The following is a 12,651-nucleotide window of genomic DNA, read 5'->3' on the forward strand; positions in this document are numbered from 1 at the left end:
TGAAACATTAGCTGTTCTTCCTTATGTTGCTCAGGAAAGATATTTTTCTTTATATTAATTTTAAAAATATAATATATAGGAAAGATACTGTGAAAACGATCATCCAAGATGGCCCCCAGTGATTCACATTTCAGATATTTATATCCTTGTGTAGTTTCCTCCTATATTGAAACTTTAAGCCAGATCCACCCTGCTAAGTCTGATGGTATGTGACTTCCAAAGGTAGGTCACAAAAGGCACTGCAGTTTCTACCTTCTTCTGGGAGAAGCCAGATGACACATGGTGAGAAAACTCAAGCAGCCCATGGGTAGGTGGAGTGGGAAAGAACTGAGTCCTCCTGCCAATAGCCAGCACTAATCATATGAGCGAGATACCCTGGAAGCAGATTCTCTAGATCCATCCAGTCAGTTCCTAAACTGTGGCTGAACCTCATGAGAGACTCTAAGCCAGACCCACCCTGTTAAGCTGATCCTGAATTTCTGCCCAAGTAAGGTTTGGGGTAATGTACAGCAACATAAATAATATACAATAGAAAAGAATATATCTAACATATATGCTATTAGTATAAAACTTAATAATAAAATAAACGCCCATGGCACTGCCCCTCCCCCAAATTTATAAAATAGGGCATTATCATATGAATGCATCATCTACTTATCTACCCCTATGTTAGTACAATTTGAAATTATTGCTGATTGTTATTATGTAATTTTCTGGCAGAATATGTGCCCCTCTTCAACTTTTTGTTTTTCTTTTTTAAGAGTGGCTTTGCTATTCCCTTTGCCTTTTCCTATACGTTTAAAAAATATATTTATTTATTTAAATCACTTATGGTTGACATGCAATATTATTTTATATTAGTTTCAGGTGTGCAGCATAATGGTTAGACATTTATATAATTTATGCAGTGATCTCCCTTGATTAGTCTGGTACCCACCTGGCACTGTACATAGTTGTTGCAACATTATGGACTATATTCTCTAGGCTGTATTTTACATCCCTGTGACTATTTTGTAACTACAAATTTGTACTTCTTCATCCCTTCACCTTTCTCACCAAGTTCCCCAACACTTCTCCTCTCTGGCAACTATTAGTTTGTTCTCTGTGTCTATGAATCTGTTTCTGTTTTGTTTGTTTGTTTATTTTGCTCTTTAGATTCCACATATAAGTGAGATCATTTGGTATTTGTCTTTCTTTGACTTATTTTTCTTAGCTTAATACCCTCTACGTCCATCCATGTTGTTGCAAATGGTAACATTTCATTCTTTATTATGGCAGAGTACTATTCCATTGTACATTTGTAGCACCACCTCTTCTTTACCCATTCTTCTATTGATGAACACTTAGGTTGCTTCCATATCTTGGCTATTGTAAATAATACTGCAATGAACATAGGGGTGCATATATCTTTTCAAATTAATGTTTTGGATTTCTTCAGATAAATACCCAAAAGTGGAATAGCTGTGTCATAAGGTAGTTCTATTTTCAATTTTTTGAGGAAGCTCCAAACCATTTTCCATAGCAGCTGCACCACTTTCCCATGTTTCATTGCAAATTATCACGAGCTCAAGATCTGAAGATCCATAAAATACAGTTTTGAGATATTTGTTTGAATTGCAGTTTGGACAATTGAATATTTGACATTGAATCCTCTTATCCATTAACTTCATTTGTTTAGGTCTTTCAGTAAACTTCTATAATATTCTTCACACAGGTTTCACACCTGTATGTATTGTATTTATTCTTAGGCACCTTATATAGCTTTAGAAGCTGCTCTTCATTAACTTATTTCATTAAAATTTAATTTCTAATTTTCATTGGCTTGTTTACCCCAGAAATAAGAACGTAGTTATCATTATTTAATTTTCTTTAAAAAACAAAATAATTTTTTCTTCTTCTTCTTATTGCTCAACTCATTTATATCTTGCATAAAGAGATTAAGTTTGATAATACTAAGAATCGAACCAATTTTTGCAACCAAATAATAATGATGACGGAAAGAAAAATCACTTATTCAACATTGTATTTTCTTAGCCAAAACAGATTCCATGTGACTCATGCTTTTTCCTAGGTGAGCTTAAAATAATGCAATATATGATTTTCTCCATACATTGCCAAATATGATGGTAAAACTGGAGTAATAAAGTTACATAGGCGAAATCAGAAGGAATCAGCCAAAATAATAGGTAAAGTAAAATATGAGTAAACAACCTTCTAGTGAATATATTTGATATGCTTTATCATTCATTTCATCATTATTCGGTTAAATTTAGTTATTTACTACTAAAAAGTGAGAGGTAAATTGTGTGTCATCCAGTCAACTCATTGTATATGTATGTAGCTATGTTTCGCATAAGAAAAATGGTTCATTTGTATAACAATTGCTCTGTGTAGAGTTAATAGCAGTCCACATTATGTTCAGTACTATTTTTCAGACCAACCATGAATGTTTGCATCAGAGCACACATGAAGCATTGTCTCGTAATCCTTAAATTTGTAATCAAAGATTTTTTTGAACAACAAATATTATGAAATTGATGAGAAGGTAAAGTAATTTCCTCAGATAAACTAGTTAGGAAATCTAAACAAAAGATTTGTTAGTTTCTCACCTTTTAGTAACAGCTTCACAAATGACTTGGAGAATAAGCCTGGAGGTAAGTTTAATTCACTGTGTTTTCCCTCATTCTTGTAGCCAACCATTCTTGAGAAATATCCTAGCAGCATCTGTCTTTGAAGATCACAATAAAAGCTGAAGTTAACACTAAAGTCTTGATTCTGGACTGATCCAGAGTAATTTTTTTCCCCAGAATAGTCAGTAGTGAATTTGAACAATCTCTTCTGGTAGAGGTCTATTGTAATTTTCCATCTCACATGCACTTACTAAGGCTTTTGTTTTTAAGAGCTAGTGTACCCAAAGTAAGGCCGAAGTAACCTCCCAAAGCAGTCAGGGAAGCATTGGTGGAATAAAAATGGAAACCATTGGGAATCCAACAGGAATTACAGAATAAAAGATTATAGGAGCTGCCTATGAATGAAACTTCTGTGTCCAATGTAAGAGTGTTTCCCAAAGGATGTCATCTCTGACTCTTCTTGGGCTGCAGCCAGGGTCTTGGCTCCCCAGCCCCCAGTTTTCCAGGACCCAATTGTGGGGACTTCTTTACCATCTGCTTGTTCTGTTCCATGGAAGTTATAAAAGAAGCCTCAACGATTACTTTCTTAGTCCCACTATCAACAAAAGTTATCCTGTAGAAACTTAGCACAGCACCAAAAACAGTCTTTTGATATCTGAAGAGGTACTTTTTATGTTTCTATGTTTATTTTTGACTTATGGGCAGGGTAGAGGAATGAAGCCACAACCTCCCTCAGTGCGGGAGAGTCTAATTGAAAAAAGCCTTTTGAAATTTGTAATATTTTCCTGTTTCTGGAGGGTGAATTAGATTATACAGTCTCAAAAATTAATGGAACTTTATTTTAATGGATTTATAGAGATTTGTAAATGATTCTCTATATTTAGCAGTTCCTAAGATTTTTAGAAATATAAAGAAACTGAAACTTTAAGTGTGCTAGACTTTTAAGAGAAACCCCCCCCTTTTTTTTTACAGAAACTGTGAGCATGTTTACCAAGTTCAGATATTCAAGTTGAGTCTTTGTACAAATTAGACTGGTTTCAAAATAGTTACATGACTTTTCTCTAATTTTTATAGGCGTTAAATATAATACAATCAAAGCCTTTTGTTTCTTATATTAAGGTTTATTATTTTATTTATTTTTTAAATTAAAGCTTATTGGGGTGACAATGATTAGTAAAGTTATGTAGCTTTCAAGTATACAATTCTGTATTACATCATCTATATATCATATTGTGTGTTCACCACCCCGTCACTTCTCCTTTCAGCAAGCTTATTTTTATATACTGTTTAGGACTGCGAACAATTTAAAACTATGTTTTAATATTCTGATAAAGTTTTTATGCCAATGGTAATTATGCACAAAGTAATATGGATGTTTGTATATAATTTCTAAAATTCTTATATGGGCTCATGAGCTTTGCTCATTTGCTAATTGTTTTGCATGATAAACACTGTCTTTGTAAAAAAGTAGTTAAGTTGTTTAAAAGATATAGTTTCTGTGGGAAACTGAGACCCAACAAAATTAATAATAGCAGAAAAGTACAAGTGTGTGTGCAAGGTATTGGGATATATTTCATTAAAAAAAGTGAGAGCAGTTTATAAAATAAGCAGTCTGTTCAAAAATGTGAAAGAGGGTAGCAAAAGACAGAACCAGGATAGATATAGAAAGCTGCAGAATTTTTGCAGGTAAGAAATTTAGTCTTGGTTTAAAATAACTTCAAATAATAGAGCTGAAAAGAAGCATTGAAGTGTATAATATTTTGACAAACTTTGCACAGTGTTGATGGGCTTATTCACAAGATGATTTATAAAGAAAGGAGCTTATGAATCTTTTATTTGGTTTTCTCTTTGTTAAAATGAAAATTGATCTTGAAATTTTTAGTCTTAACAAAGAGTAGAAAAAGGTTACTCTTTGTGCAATCTGCTCAGAGAGCAGAGATTCAGTATCTCACTAGAAAAATTTTCAGTCCTTTGTATTGACTTTATTGACTTCTATAACAGGAGTAAGCAATTTTTCCTATAAAGGGCTAAATGTAAATATTTTAGGCTTTGCGGACTATAAGACTAAAATCTGGCACAACTACCCTGTCACTATAGCAGGAAAGCAGCCATAGGCAACATGTAAATGATTAAGCGTGGCTTTGTTCAATAAATAAAACTTTATTTATGAGCATTGACGTTTCATATAATTTTCACATGTCACAAAATGCTATTCCTATTTGCATTTTTTTCAAATATTTAAAAATCTAGAAACTATTTTTAGCTTATATGGGTAAACTATACCCATGAACTCATGTATAAGTCTATGGGCAGTGCTAACCTCTGTGACAGACGATTACAAAATAAAAGAACAAAAGGTCTTCATTTATGAAAGAGCTAAAATTTCTTACAACCATGTAAACGTCTATGTTTATTTTAAAATATTATATTGCCACTTTGATTCAATAGATAACCAACATTGTTTCTCAGGTTTCCATCATCCTATTTTAATGAAGTACCTAAATTTCCTTTGATTAAAAAAAGAAACTATAATTATTTAGGTTTACTTGGTCTGCTATATGTTTATTAATTAACTCAATACTATTGTTAAGAAATGAATGAGAAGAATAATCAAAAAATAAGAGAAGCTTATCCTTACGTAGGTTAATTTTGCACATCTAAATGCTTTTTATATAAAAATGTAAGAGATTTTAAACAGCAAGGCCCTGGGTATTTGTCATTGTATTCACTATTCGTATTTGGTTTTTACCTTCAAGGGAAAAAGGATTAAAATCTTATGAAATAGTTATGTGTTGTACACCCCAATGGCTCTCTTCCGTTTTGATATTGACTACTGTAATAAATGAATGACAGCCATTTATTCTCATTTACAGGTGACCTTTGCTTTCCTCTGGTTCTTACTTGAAGACTCAAAAGTTGGAATTCATGTCTTCAGCAAAGAAGGATAGTTTCTGTATCCCAAGAAAAGGACTCTACCAGGTATCTTAACTATTGATGCATCAAAGAATAGATTTTGGCTGAATATTGTCAAACTGGTATCGCTTAGAAATATTTTCAGTTGTGTCAGAGGACTGAATCAGGCTTTCTAGGACTTTTTATTTCATAAGAAGATGACTTCCTGAAAGCCAACTGCTGGTCCGAGGTCCAGGGGAACGAGAATTAATTACATAAGACTGAATAAACTGATGAGAAAATTGTAATAGCAGTTGTTTGTTTGGAATATTGTTGATGTTGGTTTAATGCTCTATTTACTGATGAATATACAATGAATCACTTTTTCTTCCTTTCGACTCTCTTACCTTCAATGTAGAATTATATGCTTTTACAAATGGGAATGAAACATTTTTATTTTTGTTTATTTATTTTTTATTAGTTTTAGGTGTACAAAACAATGTAATAGTTAGACATTTATCATTTATATCCCTCACACAGTGATAAACCCCCTCCTCCATCTACTACCCCTCTGACATCGCATACAGAAATGAAACATTTTTAAATGGAAGCTAACTCTCACTGAAATCTCATAATTCTGAACCAAATATGTTTAACATTTTCTTATTTTTGTGGTAAAACATATTTTCATTATTTCGGTAAGAATTTGTCTCCTCAAATTGGAAAAACTGTACAACCAAAGACATACTGTAGTATTATATTTGGGGATGAATCACTTTTAATCAGGTACAACAAGCCCACCATTAAAGAACAAGAGCACCAATGACTACAAAACCCTCACAGGAAACTGGCCTGATACTTGGTTTATAGGACTCCAGACACACAAGTGATAAATCAAGTTACTTCCTGGCAGGCCTGGAGCCTTAGCATATTTTGAGGATCTTGAGAAGGAGGAATTTGCTAATTCCATGGGTACTACAGGGATCTCTAGGGGAGAGATTTTCTTGGCCTTGACTTCCTAGCCTAGACTTTATAGAGTCTTTTAAGTGGTTCAATCCTAGATTCTTTAAGAAAATTTGCAAAAAGAACTAATAGTTTTGCCTCAGTATCTGTTAAATACTACATGATTAAGGAAGCTTATATGATTATTTAACACCTCCTATTGCATCTGTGGAAACAATCAGTATAAACTGCAATGAGGCCAACCTTTTATTCTGATCAATACTTGGAGATAATTTTTGACCAAAACTAATAATGCTATGGCCTGAATGTTTTTGTCCCCACAAAGTTTATATGTTGAAACCCTAATCCTCAATGTGACAGTATTTGGAGATGGGACTTTTGGGAGGTAATTAGGTCATAAAGGTGGAGCCTTCATGAATGGGATTAGTGCACTTGTAAGAAGAGACATGAGAGAGATGAGCTGTCTCTTTGCCATGTGAGGACATAGCAATATGATAGCCCTCTGCAAACCAAGAAGGATACTCTCACCAGACCCTGACCATGCTGGCTCCGTGATCTAGTACTTCCCCACTGCCAGAATTATGAGAAACACATTGTTATTTAAGCCTCGCACTCTGTTGTATTTGTTGTATTGGACTAAGACAGGGATATTTTAAAGAAAATTATTAAAACTGGAAAAAGGCAGAAAAGGTGGGTGGCATGTCTTTTCAAATGTTATTCTGAGACATTGTTTAAATAAGCTCACCCACAGATTGTGTAATTTTCTAGAGGAATGTACCTTTGTTTGCCTTTGCTATTCAATACTTGATCAGAACCTATGAAGTTACTTGATAGCATGATAATTTCTATCTGATAGAAAAGAAAATCCTAATGGTTATAGTTTGATTGCCCAATAGGACAATAATGAGTTTTATATAACCTAGCAGTCCCACTCTAAACATTTTTAGATGGCATTCTTGATAGACTATATAATAGACTATATAAACCCCTTTTCATCAAATGCTCTTGGACTAAGTTTCACCATTTTACTGGTTTCCTCATTAATTAATGAGTCGAATAAAATATTTGATATAAAATTATGCATTTTATATTTGTATAATTAATTTTTAAGTTTTTAAAAATACTTTGCCCCATATAATGCATTTATGTTTATAAAAGCTTGCACTTTCATATAAATAAGTGAATTCATATGGGTAATCACATAAGGTTTCAATGTCATAGAACAGAAAATAAGGCTAGATTTTCCTCTCTTTTTACCTTGAGTTATAGTTAACTTTTCTGATTCAGACTTTGGATTAATTAGATGCGTATCCTTCTGTGATGGCAAAGAGGATGACAGGCATTCTGAACACAGACTAAATGGTCTTAATGTCATGAACCAGGAATTGTCTCTAGAAATAACTGATCCTATTTGCCAATTACTTTCAGAAATGGCAGGATGATAGTAAATCTGCCAAAGGCAAAATTGTTTTTGGTAGATATTTTCCAGAGGTCATATTATGAATACTAATGAAGCCAGTGCAGCAATTTGTTTAGCTATTTCAATGCGCATTTAGCAGCTGACTCAAACTTGGCAGGCCACTGGGAAATGGTATTGCACAAAATCAGAATTTTTTTCCTCACAGAGCAATACTGAACTTTTCCTCTGGCCAGGGTGGAATACACTTGCACTTATAAATTTCCCATGTAAGTGTCTATATTATATTCCATAATATGGAACTCTAGGGTCTTCATCAACCATTTGCTTAGGCAGGTGAATGAATTCAAAGCTGTCTCTAAGAAAAATGCTGACCTTGTCTGCAGGCAAAATTACTTAGAGGTGAAAAGTAATTTTGTCATCTCATCTCAGTGAGAATAAGGTCCTTTGCTCTCTTAATTTAAAAACTTATACTCCTCCCACCCCCAACCTGAAGTCCTTGTACTTTTCCTTTCAGAAATTATCAATATATAATACTTTTTTATTTGTTAATTTTCTCTTTTCCTTACTAAAGTATAAACTTCATAAGGTCAGAGATTTTTGTCTGTATATTTTATTTCTTGCTATAACCTGCAAGTTAATAAATGTGTCTGGTGTGCATAGTAAGTGCTCAATACATACAAATTAAATGAATTGAATGAAGTGAATGGATGAATGAAAGAATGGGCCTTATCTAAGTCCATTTAATCCTGTGATAATATAAGAAATTCTTAAACTAGGCATAGCATCTCTCATGTGAAGTTTCCTTTTATTACATAAGGAGATTCATACGACATTTTTAAAATTTTATTTTGCTTTAGTAAAATTTAATGTTTAAGAAACGACAGAAACTATTACCCTAGGTCATTATTATATTACCTTCTTACCAATTCAACAATTTGTAAAGATTTTTTTTTCCATTTTAATAATTTCTTGTGTAGTTTTATAAGTCCTCTCAAATTATATTATTAATCAAATAAAGTATACATTATAAATAAATATCACCTATATCTAGACCATAAAATATCCATTTTAAAAACTCTGAAATGGTTGTTACAACATTACTCACATATCTAGTCTACCAGAACCCTCCAGAAAACAAAATAAGTTTGGAAGAGATATACTTTTTCTACCTTGAATGTCTGAACAACCATGAATTTTGAATAATTAAATAATTCCCACAAAAATGTTACATACATTTAAGTTAATTTCTAGTGATAGAAGTTTTCTTTTAGAATATATGCTATGACTACATTGGTAAGAGAAGTGCAACATTTTCTCCTATTGAGAAAAGATAATCAAAGGCAGTTAGTGTAGAAGGATAATTAAATGCATGTGAAAATTGAATTCTAACTTCCAGGAGGCTTTGCCTTCTGTCTGGTGAATTAAAAAAAAAAAAAAAATTCCCCACACGAAAATAAATATTAGGTAGTCTTACTTCACCACCAACAATTCCAGATTGACCAAACACATTCATTTTCCCACAAATGTCAACTAAATTAATGAGTGTACAGTTGGTTAAATGAAACAAAAGATCTGACATTGCCTATGAAGATATATTTTGTCACCTGCAGGACATGTTAACATTCAAATTGATATTTTGGACTGTAACTATAAACACAAAAATATAATTGGACTTTAAAATTCAATTGAAAGTACAAAAAGAGAACAAGATTCAAATACTGATAAGTGGTCTAAACATGCTATTTATTTGTGCACCAAAACACTCTTTGTCAGTTAGTCTTAGGAACCTATAATAATTTTCTCTTAAAGAACACTGCAGATATTATTTAGGGATTTTCAAATTATGATGGCAGATAATGACTAATAATTTGCTCTGTAACCATTAGCATACAAAATAAATCTTCCAAAAAGTTTCAGACTTTCAACAGCATTGGAAACCAGTGAATCTCTAATCTACAAAACTCAAAGAAGTATTTCTATATACTAAAGTGGAAATGAAGTCACGAGGCAGAATATGGGGTGGACAACAGAGATACGGAGGGAAAAAGGGACCATAGAAACTTTCATTCATTTATCTGTTAAATTGCTTCATTCTCCCATGAAAAAAAGAGAGGGTTATATCATCTGTCCTATCCAACACGTCCCATTCATGCCTCTCATTCTCCAAGAAGTCCTGTTTGAGTTGAGAGAGCTGTGGGAATGGTGTCCTATGGAGAATGTAGTTATTTATGATCTCTGCTAATGAAAGAAAAAAGAATTCCTAAGAGTATCCAAAAACAGATCTCTCGCTCATGGGTACATAACAGGAAGTGAGACCAAGGTATCCTTCGGTAGACCAGAAAATTTACATAAAACAGATATAATTACAAAACAGCAACAACAAAAGCTATTTTGTATTAGTTATGGTATGGGCTAATCAGTTATTTCTTTGTTTTACAAATTAAGAAAATAATTCTAATAGCAATCGTGTGGCTATTATGAGAAAGGAGAATTCACTGATTTAGATCTTATACTGACATAACGCAAGTTTTATATCTTCTATTTCATGGATGTTGCAAGTTGCAACAACAACAATAACAAAGAAAACAAAACCCCAAACTTTTGAAGAAAGGTGCACCACATGAACTGAAATTAGATTTAGGAAGCTGATACTCTATTATGTTCTCAGTCAGAGCATTGAAACCTATGATGAAAACACAAGAAACCATGATGAAAATTCAGTTGATTTTAGTGTCAGGAAGAAATGAATAGAGACTGCAGTAAGACAAGGAAATGTGTCAAAGGATTGAATATTGCAGACTAAAATTCAGTCTTAGAAATAATGAAGTGTAGTGATAGTGTTGCAGAAACTGAATCTGTCATGTGGAGGACAAATCTAGGACACCTACCCTGAATACAGAATAACAGAAAAAGACAATTACAAACCACAAGGTAAGACATGAGATCGAATGAGAAAATTTATGTTCCTAAGGAGGAGATCAAAGCCAAAGGATTGAAAGAAAATCAATACAAGATATAATTTAAGAAAACATTCTACAACTGAAGAAAAGTTTGACTTCTAAGACGTAGTGTTTACTAAGAAAAATACCTCATCTTCTCCTAGTGAATTCGTAAAACATTTCAAGGAAAAATGAATAATTCTAAAATTGAGGAGGCAGAAAATGATTCTTTTACTCCAAGGAATAAAAAATGACCTTTGGAACCTCTGCAATAATAAGTAAAGAGTAGAGTAAAATTCACAATATATATATCTTTTAAACATCACCAACGGGTTTGATTTGTCACTGTGAAAAGTCTGAATTTTATTTATTTATTTATTTATTTATTTATTTATTTATTTATTTATTTATTATTAGTTTCAGGTGTACAACACAATGTAATACACATTTATCATTTATATCCCTCACACAGTGATAACCCCTCTCCCCCCATCTACTACCCCTCTGACATCGCACACAGCCATTACATTTCCACTCTGTCTATTCCTAATGCTGTACTGCACTTCTTGTGACTATATATATATATATATATATATATATATATATATATATATATATATATAATTGTAGTTGACATTCATTATTGTTCAGCTTCAGCTTCAGGTGTACAGTGCAGTGATCAGGCACCCACATCTTCCCCGAGGTGGTCTCCCTAATGAGACAAGTGTCCATTCGATACCCTACAAAATCTTTACAACATTTACAATGTATTGATTACATTCCCCAAATTGAAAAGTCTGAATTTTAAACAGATTCTTGGACTGGGGGCTAATAGCATCAGCTCGTTCAACTTTAGCACTTATCTCACCCCTAGTAGCTTTTCCAGAACTGCCACCTTCCCCACGAAGCTCCATGAGGTTTCCCAATTCAAAGTTGGACTTCTTCAGCATTTTGACTTTTCTAACAAAGACATCATGGAGCGGATAAATAGATTGGCAAGCCTTTTCTATGTCTTTTCCAATGCTATCAGGAATCAATTTATTGACCACTTCTTTCAAGTCATTTGCCTTTACCTCTCGGGTCATGATTTCCATCATCTTCTGGATTTGGTTGACCTGTTGATGCTGAGCATAAGAGGTCTTCTGAATCTGATTGGTGCATTTTTTAGTAAAACTAACACAGCATAGACGAAGCAAATAACCATCGATAGTCTGGACATCCACATGAGCTTCAGTCATGGTCCGCCATTTTTTTGACCATGGAGCACATTTTATCACGGGTAAGATCCATGCCATGGATATTAGTCAGGCAGATTTTGCCCTGCACATCCTCAGTAACTAACTTGAATTTTCTAAATGCAACTTCATCATTCTGCAGATCAGCTAGGCTCACTTCAAAAACACGACCCTTGAGACCATCAGATGCAATTTTGGTTCCTTGAGTTCTCGTGACTAACGTTTTTCCAATATTTTTTATATTGAACATAACTGGTGCTTTCACATCATACCCATCTTTCTTAGAAAATGGGTCAACCACTTTTTTCTTGGCTCCCTTCTTGCTGCCTTTCGTAAGGTGCTTATTCTTGCCGACTCAGAGATCCAAAAGGGCAAAATTCACACTATTTTGCGAGAGAAAGGAAGTAAAAATTTATATGCCAGGTGGTTTGTCAGTCATGTTTGTAGGGCGGAGAAAGTGAACCACCCATGTTCTCTCATAAGAAATACTTGAAGATATATTCTAGCCAGCATCACTACGGATTATTTGTGAATTTATGAATTAAATATTTAATGATAGCTATCTGTAGTAC

General features: G+C 33.3%; 1 pseudogene; it reads right to left on the reverse strand.

The window, feature by feature from the left end:
- Positions 1–11,648: 11,648 nt before the first annotated feature.
- Positions 11,649–12,434, reverse strand: LOC117027577 (40S ribosomal protein S3a-like; annotated as a pseudogene).
- Positions 12,435–12,651: the final 217 nt, after the last annotated feature.

The sequence above is a fragment of the Rhinolophus ferrumequinum genome, chromosome X (assembly GCF_004115265.2).
Source record: "Rhinolophus ferrumequinum isolate MPI-CBG mRhiFer1 chromosome X, mRhiFer1_v1.p, whole genome shotgun sequence".
NCBI classification, from domain to species: Eukaryota; Metazoa; Chordata; class Mammalia; order Chiroptera; family Rhinolophidae; genus Rhinolophus; species Rhinolophus ferrumequinum.